Source organism: Hydra viridissima, unplaced genomic scaffold (assembly GCF_058129835.1).
Source record: "Hydra viridissima isolate aposymbiotic clone 2 unplaced genomic scaffold, HvirCarnegie_v1 scaffold_4, whole genome shotgun sequence".
NCBI classification, from domain to species: Eukaryota; Metazoa; Cnidaria; class Hydrozoa; order Anthoathecata; family Hydridae; genus Hydra; species Hydra viridissima.
Window position 1 is genome coordinate 2,323,820 of NW_028324303.1, and position 15,113 is coordinate 2,338,932.

At 30.4% G+C, this 15,113-nt stretch overlaps 1 pseudogene; it reads left to right on the plus strand.

Moving 5' to 3' along the window:
• Window positions 1-7,835: 7,835 nt before the first annotated feature.
• LOC145181308 (uncharacterized) lies at window positions 7,836-8,846 on the plus strand (annotated as a pseudogene).
• Window positions 8,847-15,113: the final 6,267 nt, after the last annotated feature.

A 15,113-nucleotide genomic window follows, 5' to 3' on the forward strand; every position in this document is an offset into this window, starting at 1 on the left:
CTCTAAGGAAAAAAACCATCAATTATGTTGTTTACAGTATTTGTAAAAAGTATTGTCGCTTCTTTCTCTTTTGTTATGTATGAGCTACAGCTGGCTATTTATTTAACACCACTTTCAGGTGTATCACTAACAACTCTTAATCCATTGACAATTTTTTTACTATTTAAATAGTCAGTTATTACTCCATAATTCTGAATTAGCATGAAAAAGTTCCGTACAAATTTTAAATCTTATTTTAAAATCAAATTTTAAAAATTAATTGATTACGGTGAATTCATAACCAATTAATTTTTTTAATGTCCATTTTTTTATGGTCCACTTCTTCTAATATTTTAGGCATTTCAATTAATTTAACTGAAGGTTTCATTTCAAAGTAGTCATCAAGTTCTTCATCTTCCGTTTCTAGAGATATTTAATTCAATTTATATTTAATTCAAGATATTTTATACAATTACTTAAAGAGTCAAAGATTAAATGAGAGAGCAGCCTGCTCTGGATTGAGGTACTATAAATGGTTGAAAATTTTTAAAAGTGAAGTATCTGAGATGTTTGTTAATAATCTAGTATTTTACTAAAGATTTTGCAAATTATAAATACAGGTTTGGAGAAGTTGTTGGTTTTGGGGCATCCAACCACACTTTCACACAAATATTTACAATAAATAAACAAATATCATGAAACATTTTTTTCTCTAAATCTGTCAACTTATACTGTTCTCTAAAAATATATATTTTAAATGAATATATTGCCTCGCCATCCACTTTGCATGTTGAAAAGCACTATGAGTTGCACACATAATGTTCTCTTAAGGGATGCGACCCAAATAAATCAAACAAAGATTTATCAATTCTTTTTAGTAATTCCTCAGATGCTTAACTGTTACTTACTCCGGAAGATAATTTGAAATTTAATCTAATTTATATAACGTGCCTATTGCAACCTATTTTTCAATTCCTGGCTCAAATTTTTTACCAATATTGAGCCATTCGGTTTGAAACTTTTTCAACACTACCAATACTAACTTCAAAATATGGTAGCGCCATGGAAGGTGCAATAAATTTTCTTCCATCAATTGTTCCAACTAAACACAACCACCTTAGCGCGACCAAAATTAATGGCTAGTGTTTTTAACAAAGCACATTTCTTCGACCTTGTCCAATGCGCCCCACTATTTAAGTGCTAAATACACAGACTTTGCCTCAGTAATCCCTGCACTATTTTTTAATTAGCAAACTCTTATTAACTGCTCTTTTTCTTCGTAGCTAATTAAGGCTGCAACTCCCTTTACATTTTCATTATTCAAAATATTTGGAAGTAATTTCCCATCTCAGTGTACAACAGCTCCCTCTAAATCTGAATTTATAAATACTTGAAAATTCAGAATTAGAGGGAGCCAAGATTTAGAGACTATGCTATGTAGATTTTTTAAAAATAACATAAAGTTCAACCAAACTGTCAAATTTCGTTGGAGTGATTTTTTAATTTGAGATTAAAGCTTTGTTTATAAACACCAGTAAGATCTTCTTGAAATATTGTCACAAACTTTTATCGAATGGCGAATCTTCGATAAACATTTTTATAGTTGTTAAAAGAAAACTTGGAGCGTGAGGAGGTTGTGATTACCCTCTCACATCTTTGTAACAAAGTTTACGTTATAATGACCTAAACAGTCAAAAACCAACCAGGAACCTTTTTAACATACTTTTTCAATTTTTAAAATAAAAGCCGAGTGTATTGTAATCATGGATTTTAAACAATAGAAATGTATCTTTATAGCACTTTGGCAAGTATTTTATATATTTTATTAATGAAAAATATTTACAATAAAATCTTCATAAGTGTATTAGGCCATGACTATTTTTTACATGCACTTTATAATAATAACAGCACATCTTATTCTTGTTATTACTTTTTAGGAGATACAAAGATGTTGATATGAATACAGCAAACCTAATGCAGTATTTTCTAAAAATCGTCAAATACTTACTCTTACTCATTATGGATCTCATTATTCTGGCCGTTATACATGCAAAGTCACTGTATTAAATAAAGAAACTATTTGCAGAACATTTAATCTACCTCCCACATTAAGTAGGTTTCTTGTTAACCTTTAACTTAAGTTTAGTAAAAAAATCCTAAAGAGTATGCACTCTTTGGGATTTTTTTATTAAACTTGAGTTGAAAATTGTTTACTTTGTTAATGTTAAATATACAGTTAAGGACAATTTGATGTGTGATTTAAAAGTTTTGATAAACATCTAGAACCATATGTTGAGCCTAATGAAAAAAGGGATGAAATGCATTGATGCTATCCAAGGCAGTGAGGTAAATTTTGAATGTGCTGAAAAACAAAAGAAAATATTATGAAAATTCCTTTACCTGAAACATTCAAAGCATATTGAACGTCTGTATAGCCAAAATCATTCTCTACATGACATTTGTAAACACCTGAATGTTCAACATTGACGTTCTTAATACGAAGTAAACGGTATACCTTAATGCTATAATGCTCATTGTCATCAATGATGTTACCATTGAAAAGCCACACATATGATTTTAGATAGTATTGCCAAACAGCACATTCAAAATTTACCTCACTGCCTTTGATAGCATCAATGTATTTCATCCCTTATTTTATTAGGCTCAACATATGGTTCTAGATATTTATCAAAACTTTAAAATCACACATCAAATCGTGGCTTCATTTCTAAATTAGAATTTATCAATTCTTATTTAGAAATGAAGCCACGTTTGAAAAACAATTCTTCCTTTTATGCTGGTTTCGTAATGAGCAGCATGGATTTGGATTGTAGTGCATCAGGTGCTGAGCCTATTAATGTCACATGGTAACATTATGTTTTGCACCATAAAAGTAAACATTTTTAGTATCAAAAAATTAAATTATCTATTTTGAGGATTAAATAAATATATTCTTGAATCCTTATTTCAACTTTTACCATAAACATGAGTTATTTCTTAAAACATCTATGTAGGTGGAAAAATTATATTGAGTTGAGATCAAATTTGTCAAATCCACGTTATGGATTTTTCAGTGGATTATACTGAACTTGAATTAAGAGAATTGAAACAAGATGATGGTGGTATCTACAAATGTAGTTTGGAAAATAAATACGGTAAAGTTGAACATTTCATGGGAGTTGATATATATGGTAAGTTTTATTTTTGTTTGAAATAATTAATACAACTTTTTTTGTATAGTTTTTTCTTTAAAGATTTTTTTTTTTTTTTTTTGTTAAAACTTATTAAATCATTCAGTTATTGACTAATCATCTTTGTTGATTTTATCTTTATACGATTTCATTTATAGCAGAGCCGCTGTTTACTAGACCAATTATATCTTCAACAGACAAACATGTCGATTTTGGTCAGAACATAATAGTCCCCATATATGTCACTACTTTACTTCCCTCTCCACATTTTTAACTGTTGTATGTTTACAATCATACAGATACAATTACAAACAAAACTGAAGTTAAGATAATGGTTAAAAACACAAATCGAATACTAACTGCATTAAGAGAAAGGTCAACCAAAAAGATATACCATTACTAAGATCAAATTAGATTACATTTTTACAAACATTTCAAAAGAGGATTTTGGCAATTATACACTTATGGCTGGAAATAAGCATGGCTAGAATATGTATCCATTTCAAATATTGCATATAAGTAAGTAAAAGTGCTTTCTTTGTTATCAGATTGCAAATCAAGTTGTTGTGTAAACCTGTCTGAACATTAATAAAATTTTGAAATCAACTTAAGAGAAGACAATTATTTTTTGATTCTTTTTATTTTTTAAAACAATATTTTGTTTTATCTGAAGTAGAAAAAGAGTTTGATGAATTAGAAAAATTTGATTACAGTAAAATAAAAATTACATGTCTTAATTTTCATACACAAAAGGTTTTGTAGCACAGACGGCCACCATTAATTTAATTTGAGAGTTGTCCCCAACATTTTTTATTTTATTCGAGATCAATAAAGGAAGGACAAGATCTAACCGTTTTTTTAGATTTTTGTAGGAGATAAAGTGGAGCGTTCGTTTATTCATGTTTATTCATTTATTATTAACAATTAGTAACTGCTAGCTTTTCTAATTTTTAACAATTAAAGGTGGCTCTGGTTTGTTTTTATTTCAATAAAAATGTAAAGAGAGAGTTATAAAAATTACATATCCGCATGTAAATTTCAATATTAACCAAACTTTTTTAAATACTTTAAAAGAAAAATTGACAAATCTATCACCAAACATTTTGGAAATTTTAAATACAGGGGCATAGGCATTATTTTGTGGAGTTCGAAACGATCCCTGAATCCATACCGCCCCCCAGGGTATTGTTCCTAAAGACCCTTTTCAATTTTTTTTTTATTTTGTATTAAGTAACGTTCGTTTAGGTTCGTTTAATGCTGTAAACGTTATGTAAACCAACTTTTGTGAATTCCGATTTACAGTTCTTGAACGTTCGCATCGAACGTTCAAGACAGCGAACGTTGTTTTGACGTTCACTGCAAACGTTATGCTAGCGTTATTTTAACAGCTCTTGAACGTTCATATCAAACGTTCAATAACAAGCAGCAGGCAATGACCTTGTGTGTGTGCGTGTGTGTGCGCGTGTGTATGTGTGTGCGTGCGCGTGTGTGCGTGCGCGTGTGTGCGTGTGGGTGTGGGTAAAAATTTATTCAGTTGAACGTTTAACTTTAAAAGAATAGGTTTAAATAGGGTTTACTAAAAATTTAAATGCAATCTTTACTTTTATTAAGCTACTGCTTAACATACAACTTGACCTACCATATACATGTAATGCTTTTTTGACCTTTCAGAGATTTATTTTACAAGTACAAATTTATTATTTTTCTTGATGGTAATGTTATTTTATTAACTCATTGCCCTGACATTTGGTGTAGTGGGGCAAACTTTTTGGTGCATTCTTGTTCTCAGACTCCAATCACTTCTTTATATTTGCAAATCAATCTCATTTGACACAAACATGAACATACTTAGGCTTGTATGCCTAAAAGTGTCATATCTAAAACAAAATATCATGAAGTGTTCCACCACTTTAGTTCAAACACCTCAAACGGTTTTTGAGACGTCCAATGGCTTACTCCACATCACTTCGTACCTGACGGTGAATTTTATTAAAATATATTTCCTCTGGTGTAGTTGGCTGATTAAACCCTATAATCATAACTGGTGACAAACCATATCCTAAGTCTGCAAAAAGAAAACCTGCATTTTGATCATATTCTATTGTCTGTTTTAATGCAGAGTTAGAAAAGATAAAGACATCATGGCACGATTCAGGATACTTAGCAACAGCATCTCTAAACTTTCCATCAGCTTCAATGACAACCTGACAGTTCAAACCAGGATGTCCTTTTCTAAAAAAAAGAAGTTTAAAATCTTCATTGTTAAAATGTTTAAAAATCCTGAAAGCAGCTAAAACATTTCGGGAAACATTGACATCATGTTAGAACAACTGTTCACCTTTGGCCAAAACAAAACATTGTTTTTTTACGTGATCTTTTATCATAAACTATATGACCTTTTATTATTCTATTTTACTGAAGCATAATGGGAGGGAGAAGGGGTGCCAGAATGGTTAATTGGGCAACTTTAAATATTGAAAATCAAAGTTAACGGGATCAAAAAAAAGGAAACCACCATTTTTCTGCAAATGAAAGGGATTCGGCAGACCTAATACAGCGATTCAACATAAGATACGTCCGAAGAAAGGTAAAATAAGTAATAAAAATGAAGTGAATAGTTTTCTTTAAGTTTAAAAAATACAGAATATTTTACAATAATAAACTACAGAATGTTCATCAAAGCCCACAAATGCATAGTCCAGTAACTTTCGCGTTCGGTGCGAATAAATATTCCCAGTGGATACAAACGTATAGAAGACACCTTTTAAACGTCTTTTGAACAATTTGGACGTCTTTTCAACGTTCAAAAGACGTCTTCTTTAGGTCCCGTGCCTACTGGGTTAGCACAATGAAAACTGGCTTTATTAAACAGTTGATCCAATGTTTTGATGCTCGACTCTTACTTGCTGTTTTTTTCAGATGAATCTTTAAAGAATCAAAATCACTTAAGTCTTTAGAGAACAAAAATGAAATTAGTTCTTCCGCGATCATACTTAATACTCTAATACTGTGTGGAAACGTGTTTCCAGCCAACATAGCTCCAACACCTGCAATCGCAATTTTCAATACACCTTCCAGAACATGACATTAATGTACAAACACAATCAACAATTGCTGGATATTTTTCAACTACTTTAGGTACTAGCTTTTCCTGAAGAACTGAGAACCACCATAGCATTACCAATGTAGTCAAAAAGATCAAAAATTAAATTTCTGCGGCTTTTTGTACCACTATGGCTCATGTATGTAGCATACAACTCTAAAAAATTCCATATACGACTACGATTACTGTTCATAGTAGAGATAACAACAGTAAAACCTTTATCCTCTTTAATTAAAACACTAACAACCCCTTTGTTCTGTACACTTTTAACATTTCGAGTGGTCATAAAGTTTGTGTAGCATGTAGAGTAGCGCTTGCTATCTTCGAATATTTTAATCTGTAAACAAAATGAATAAATTAAAAACTGCACTCTTTTTATTTTGTACAGATTAATTATCAAAAGAACATTTGCGAACGTATGCCTTACGTAATAAAACCAATAAAATACCACAATGAGCGGAAACTAAAAACCTTATTGCTACGAAACTATTTTGAATTAGCAATTTAAAATTCGGGAAATTTCTAATAAAACTATTTATAAGTAAAGTCTTGTATTGTAAAAAGAGTATACCAAAACTTCTATAGAATTTCATTAATTAAATTGTATTTTATAAAATATATTATTAAATAAAACCTTCTTAAATATTTTGTGGTTCATTCTTGGGTACAACCAATTTTACCCGATTCAAAAAATATTTTATGTTGAATTGCTATCTACTTAGTATTTACACAATAAACGTTTAATTAACTAAAACTTTAAACTTTGATAAGTCTAAAATTACATTTTAACTTTAGTTTTAGACAGCCTAATTCTTTCCAGCCGACTAGTACAAATTATGTTTTTTTATTGTTTTATAATAATGGTTTTTTATTTCGTAATAAATAATTCTTCCGCGGAAGAATTTACACGGAATTCCGTGTCAAGACAATATTAAAGCGTGACAAGTTAAACTTTCTGAGTTGCCTAAGTCAAAATAAAATTTCAATTTTTGAAAGATTCCATAATCAAATGCATTAAAAAGGTAACTTTTATGATTCTTTTTTTTTTAGCTTGTGAAGAAAATGTTTCTTCACAGTGTTAAGCCTGAAGTCTTAATTTTCAAAAGCGCAAATTGTAAGTGAGTACTTAAAGAATGTGTTTTTTTCACGAAAATTGTGTGGCTGAATTTTTTTCTCAAAAATGTACTGTCACCCAATTTTTGCAACTACACACTCTAAGTTTGTAAATATAAAAATGTAAAAAACCGGCAAAAAAATGTTTACAATTTAAATTTATTTTCACTCTTTTAGATTTTGCATCTAGTATCAGACTCATTTTTTGCCTTAGGATCAAAGGTTGAACCACAAAATGGCAGGTATAGTTTTTTTGTTTATTTTTTTCTCTTCTTTTAAAAAAAATGTGATTTATAACCCAGAGTAATTTTTTAAAATAGGCTCCAAGCAGTAATTAAAATTGTTTTGTTCATCTTTAAGTTATATTTTAAGATTGTAAAATGGGGATCCTAAAGTAGGCTAAGTAATACTTGCTATAAAGTTGGTATTGTTACTTTTTGAGCTTGTAAATGATTTCTTTTAAATTTGCAGAAACTAGACTCCCACTTGGTCGCAAAAGGCAAAAACTCTGGTGGAATAACTTTGAAGATGTTGAACCAACTTCAAAAAATGTTTCACAAGTCAAATGCAAGTTATGTCCAGATGTCGTCTCTAACAGAATCGCTAGACCAAATGCTTCTGCAACTGGCATGAAGTAACACCTCAAGCGCAAACAAAAAACTGTGTATAATGATGTTTTGCGGCAGGAGGAAGAAATAAAGTCTCAACAAGCCACCTCTGGGGAAAAACTTAAGTTTTTGGCATTAATAGAAGGTGATCATTTTTTAATCAATAGGAGGTAATCATTTTTTAAATACTTAATGATTCTGAAAACTTGCAAAACTGCTTTTAGGAGTAAAAGCTCTTGTGATAACAGCAATTAAAAATATATCTAGGAACTGGAGCTGGTAGTTACTTTCAACTGCGCGGGAAATTCAGAAAGCCAACACATTTTCTAAAGCTGAAGTCGCAAGATCCTATGCAATTAAGATTTGACTATGAAGTGTGTATAGGCCTTTCAAACTCAAATGTTTCATTTCACTTTATGGAACTCCCATCGATTCAACAAATGTTTCAAGGAATTTGTCCACAGGTATATTAGAGTTCTATTCCAATATTTATGCTTTCAACTGCCCGAGTAAAGTAAGCTTCAAATGCTTGGTGTTATTGTGATTCAAAATATTTTAAATTCTTTTTAGTACACACTTCTTTCTGCAAGGACCTCCGCTCAGAATAAACTTCCCATTGTATATGAGGCTGCCAAAAAAGCTGTGAAAGACATCGTCTTTTCCGAGATCAAAATGGTTATGCGCATTGGTTTCACCACTGATGGATGGTCCTTTCCAGCATGTGTTAAGTATAATTCCATCACAGTCCATTACATCAACAACAACTACCAAATACGGAGATTTTTGTGGTGTTGTGAGCCAACTGATGTCCCACAGACTGCTGAAAACTTACAAAAAATCTTCTCGGAGTAAGTACTTAATGCAATTACTTTGGGCGAAATTTGAATGGTATTGGTTATATCAGTAAAAAATATTTTATTTTATTTTTTGATTTCTTTGAAGTAAATTTAACTAAAAAATTGGGAGACTTTACTGTATAAGTAGATTTTCTGTCAAATTCCAATAAAAAAAACGTTGTTTGGCAACATTTTTAATGTTGATCATTTGATGGAAACTATAGTTATAGTAGGATATATAGACTAAAAAACTGGGAGACTTTACTGTATTAGTAGACTTTCTGTCAAATTCCAATAAAAAAAACGTTGTTTGGCAACTTTTAATGTTGATCATTTGATGGAAACTATAGCTATAGTAGGATATATAGACTTGGTATTCACAATGCTGTGGCAGAGCGAGAGTCATTAGCGCCCGTGTCTCATGATGCTGCTGCCGCCAATGTGAAGGCTTTTTAAAAAAATTCATCATCAATCTCATCAGTTTCCTGTGTTAACCATCGGTTAAATCTGGTCTGCTTGGCTGGACTTAAAGCCACTCCTTGGTTTGAAAAAGCAAAAGCGTTTTTCTCTTTGCTTAGAAACTCACCCAAGATTGCAGGCCAAATGGAGGCCACTGCAGCGCACTTGAAACAAAAAAATTTGTTTAAAGGACCACTCCATAAAATTCAAATCTTTGTCAAGACACGCTGGAATAGTATCTTTTTTTGCTTGAAGTCAATTTTAGGTGCAAAGCCTATTCTTCTGTACATACAAAGAAAAGGAAAGAAAAATGAATTCCCTGACAAGCAGAATACCTGGTGGAGAGAAATTCCTGATGAATACATTTTTGAAATCTGGCAAAAAGTTTTGCTCTTGATGAAAAGGCTTAATGACGCAATCAAAACCTTGTCTGTTGAAGACAAGCCATCAATTCATGAAGTCATTCCCGAAGTGTTCAACTTGCATAAAATGTTCTCTGACAGCATGACAGAAGAAAAGACAGAAGATGTGAAGAACTACTGTGCAGCTGTTTTGTCCAAGCTTGAAGAAAAGTTTAAGAACCATGGCTGCGATGGAAAGCTTTTGCTGAAGCCAACTTTTTAGATCCACGTTACCGTGGTGTGGCTCTACGTCGTTTCTCTACGGCATTATTCAAAAAGGTCAAACAAGAAACTATCAATGAACATTCTTCCTACGAAAAATGGACCTCTGCAACACGCCCAGAGCTTTTTGAGGAGTTTTCCCGTGAAAACGATCCCCTTTATGAAGGCTGCAGAGATGAAGAAAAAGCAACAGATCCAATGGTTGGAGCTAAAGCGAAACCTCTTATTTTAATGGAGTGGGAAGCTTTTTCAAAAGTCAAAGTGTCAAAAGATACTGATATCCTTTGCTGGTGGAACCACAATGAATTTTGATTTCCACTTTTGTCTACAGCTGCTCGTGCTGTGCTCTCCGTCCTAGCATCTTCTGCATCATTAGAACGAGTTTTCTCAGAAGTAGGAAATATTGTAACTCCACTACGAAGTCGTTTGGACCCAACTAATATGGCTCGTCTGGTGTATATACATCACAACAGCAGCAAAGTCATAATTCAGTGGGATTTACAACTTGAATCAGGTAAATACAGTTTATTAGAGGGTTTGTTGGTTGCTGTAACAAATTTATCTTTTTAATTCTTTTAATTTGATTTTTGATTTTACTTTAGTTTGAAAAGCTCAAATTTAAAAAATTTAATTAAAAATTTAAAAAAAAATTATAAAACTGTCAAAAGGTTTATCTAAAAAATGAGATTTTATTTTTCATGCAAATTTTTAATTTAACTAAAACTGTTAGGAAATATCCTTTCATATTTTGATACAAAGTATCAAGAAGAGTAAAAAAGCTGAAAGAATGTTATTCAGGTCAACTTGAAGGTCCATCTAAGTCTGATCAAAGAGCAGCCAGCTCTGGAGATTTAGACTCTTTAATGAACAGTTCCATGTATGCTGCCTCCTCGAGCAGAACCTCAACTCCAGTTAAGCGCAATAAATCTCATAGCCAATTTGAAAAAATTGATTCAAAAGATGATGAAGATCAACTTAATCAGGTCTCCAATGGTTCAATTCAGAGTTTTGATGATAATGATGATTACACATCACCCTGAATTCAAACAAAGGCAACTTTAAGGTGCAGGTATTTATTCGTTGGAAATATTTAAACATCTAATAGTCTTATTCTTTTACCAAATTCTTATAAACGCAACTCATTCCAGTATAACTTTTAGCAATTAAAATCTTTGTTCGAAAAAGTACGAGATATTTGGAAAAATAATGAATATGAAGATATTGTTAAAAATAGTACGGTTAACATTTTGTTTTATTTTAGGCCTTAAACGCATCAAGAAAAATCGCCTTTTGGCTCTTCGTTTCGTCATCATTAGTTTTTTTATTCTGGTTCTTCAATTTTTTAAGACATTAACATTTATTTAAGAAGAATTATTATGTTTAACTGTTTGTGTTACTAAAGTTTATTTTCATATATATTTTAAGTTCCTTTGCAGCATTAAAATCAAGAGGAAAAAATAAAAGGGCTGAATAAAATAATTTATGAATGTTATTTTTCAATCAAAATAATAAGGCTATTATCAGACAGGCAATATTTTGCGGCCATTTAGAGCTTAGAAATACATAACAAGATAGGTGACGCGAAATCTAAATATGTAAAAAATAAAATTTGCATTATATTGCAAATCCGCAGATAAAAAATATCAAAAATAATATTAAGTTCTTCAGAGATGAATATAAATACGTTAAAATAAGTTAGCTTTTCTATTTTAATGTATAGTAATACACTAGAATAGTTATTGTAATTTTATTTCGTTATAACAATACAATAGAATAGTTCTCAAACTTTATTGTATTGTTAGAAAAAAAAAACAATACAATATTTATTGTAACTGTTTTTCATCACAGCAATGCAATACCAAAATAAATTTTTTTTATTGTTTCTGTAATATTACAATGCAATATTATTGTATTGTAATGTGTAATTGTATTTAATTTTTACAATTACAATTACAATAGCCCTAACCCTAATTATAACAATGACATTATTAAAATCCAATAAGCTCCAGTTTAACTTTTTATACCACTTTTACCACAAAATTTGACAAAACACTTAACCTTTTTTAAGTTAAAAATCAATTTATAGTTTAATAAATAGATATAATAAACGATAAAAATTAATAATAAAAAATAACAACAAAACACAAAAGAAATTAACAGAAAATTACCAGTCTCTGTATCTATATTTATGCAAATATCACAAATATCTTTTGTAGCCATATCAAGATGAACCTTTTTCAATTGAAACTTTAGCCAAGTATTATCTGGAGCCACCCAGTTGCTAATATAATAATTAAATTGTTTTTTTGGGTTAGGTGGTCAATAAACAGGACTAAAAGAAAAATTCACATACAACTTACAACAACAGCTATACTCACATGAACATTTAAGAAACATTTAATATTTACTTAGCTTGCTGTTAGACAGTATTACTAATAAAACTTCAGTAAAATTTAAAATTAATGAAATTAATTGAAATGAAATAAAAATTAATGGACAAAAAATTTTTTGTTAAGCCGAAAAAAAAATTAAACTACTAAAGCAAAAATAAATTTAAGAAAGATTTTGATACTGTACTGTTAAGCGAGTTAAAACTTTTTTCCTTTTGAAATTTAATTACTAGTTTAGATATATTACATAAAGAATCATATTAAGATAAATAATCATCGTTAAGATCATATTATAATTGAAGTAAGTATATGAAATAGTTATATATACATTTTTATTAGATAAAGTAGAAAGGATTTAAAGTAGAAAGGATTTTAATTTTTTAAATCGTTTATATTTTGTTTGTTTTAGTTTTTCTTTTATTTTTACTAGCAAAAAGCAACCCGTAATACGGGTTATGGCCGGTCTGTTACTTAATTTATAGTATTTTATTTTTAAGAAGGAAAATAGGGGTATGGATGTTATTTAAAGTTATGCTAATGCTATTTCCATAAAATGGTTATTACTACTTTGAAATTTCTGTGATGCTGTTAACTATTTTTGCTCTTTTTTAGAAAATTTAGAAAAATAAATTACAATTTTGTGCCAACGCTGACGTGGCATGTCACATGTTATTATATATAAAGGTTAAATTTTGTTATGAGGATTTTATGGCGTAACTTTTAAAATTTTTTTTTGCACACGTTTATTGTTTGCATATATGCTTTTTTGATATGTATGTGTATGTGGTAATAAGTGCCTTATAATTGCTTTATCAACGTGTTTTTATAACAATGTAAAGTGTTTTTTTATTGTTTGTGTATGTGTTGATGTGTTATATAATTGTTTTAAAAATGTGTTTAAATATGTATATAAGAGATATATTTAACCTTATATACTTAAAAAAACACATTTATTGTGTTTATAGTTGGTACATGAGTTTATATTATGTTGTTTCCGTGTTTTTAAATTGCTGTGACTTGGTAAACGTGTTTAGAGTCAAACTGTTATTGCTTTCAGTCTTGCTGTTTTAAAGCCTTTATTATTAAAAATTACTCTAAAAATGCATAATAATGTATTTTAATAACATTTCGCGTAATGTAGTATCTTATGTTTTGTTGTATATGAATGTTATCTTACTTAAGTTATATTGTATACATATTATATAAGCTTATGGTGTGTGCTATTGTTGTGTGTTGTTGTTATGTTTTTTTAGTATCTTTTGAGTTATTAGACATTTGGCTTATCTTCATGTTGGTGTCTATTGTTTAAAATGGTAAATAGGTAATTTTATTTAAAATTACTGCTTTTAATCATTCACTAAAAGCCAACACAAATTTTTTTGCCTTACATACAATTTGTTTTATCTTAACTTGATTTTTTGTCTTTAGCGCTGTTTACTACCTGATTTTGCTATAAATATTTTGGAATCATGATGTTCAAGCATAACCCAACAATGTAGATAACCGCCGGGTGGTACCTTACAATCCATGGTTATCAAATAAATATCAAACTAATGTTAATTTTGAAGCTTGCATTTCTGTTAAGGCTGTTAAATATTTGTACAAATGCATATACAAGGGTCACGACTGAGCTAATATTTTGATAAATGAGCAAATTAATCTGGATGAAGTAAACACTTTTTTAGATTGTCGTTATGTTAGTGCACCAGAAGGATTGTGGCGACTTTTTGAGTATTGAATAAGTCATATGTCACACACTATTATACGCCATAAAGTCATCTACCTGAAATCAATTAGTGTATTTTAGAGAAGGAGCAGAACAAATGGCTTTAGATTGTGCAGCTCAACGTGATATGCACCTAACAGCATGGTTTAAGTTGAATACTAAAAATGAAAGAGCACATTGCTATTTGTATGTAGACATTCCTTATCACTTTATATTTGATGATAAACATTGTAAATGGAAGGTTAGACAAATGGTTGGTAATAAGGTGATAATAAGAATGGATAAAGTTAGTCCAACTGGAGAATTGTTTTTTCTTAGACTGTTACTTTTGCAATCAAAAGGAGCAACATCTTCAGAGGATGTGCATACTGTTAATGGTATGGTACTTGAAACGTTTTGTGAAGCATGCGTTTTGAAAGGTTTGTTGCAAGACGACACTGAATGGCAGAATACTCTTTCTGAGGCAGTTTTAACACGTATGCCAAAGCAAATTAGACAGTTGTTTTCAATTATTTTGACCTTTTGTGAACCTGACAATCCTCTGCATCTCTGGAATACATGCAAATTTTTTATGATGGAAGATTTAATTCACCGCTCAGTGACAATTCTAATAGCTGAACAAGCTACTCTTCATCAAATTTAAAAGGTTTTTAATCAAAGTGTTAAAACGCTGGCTGATTACAATCTGCCTGTTATTGATGAGCTTATAGGCTTAAATCTAGAAAATTTTGATGAAAATGTTCAACAATCTATTCTATCTAAGACTGTTGCTTAATGTCAATCAATTAATTGTGTGTAATGCTATCCTTGCTGCACTGAATGAGCAACCAAGTGTAGAAAATCAACATTCTAGATTGTTTTTCATGAATGGACCAGCTGGTAGTGAAAAAACCTTTACTAATAATAACTTGATTGCTGAAACCATAAGTAGGGGCTTTAAATCTGCTGCAGCTGCATGGAGTGCCATAGCAGCAACTCTTCTTACAAATGGATCTACATTGCATGGGTTATTCAAACTTCCTGTTCCAATATTGGATACTAGCACATGGAATGTAACTCCTAACTCTATACACAGGCATTTTTTA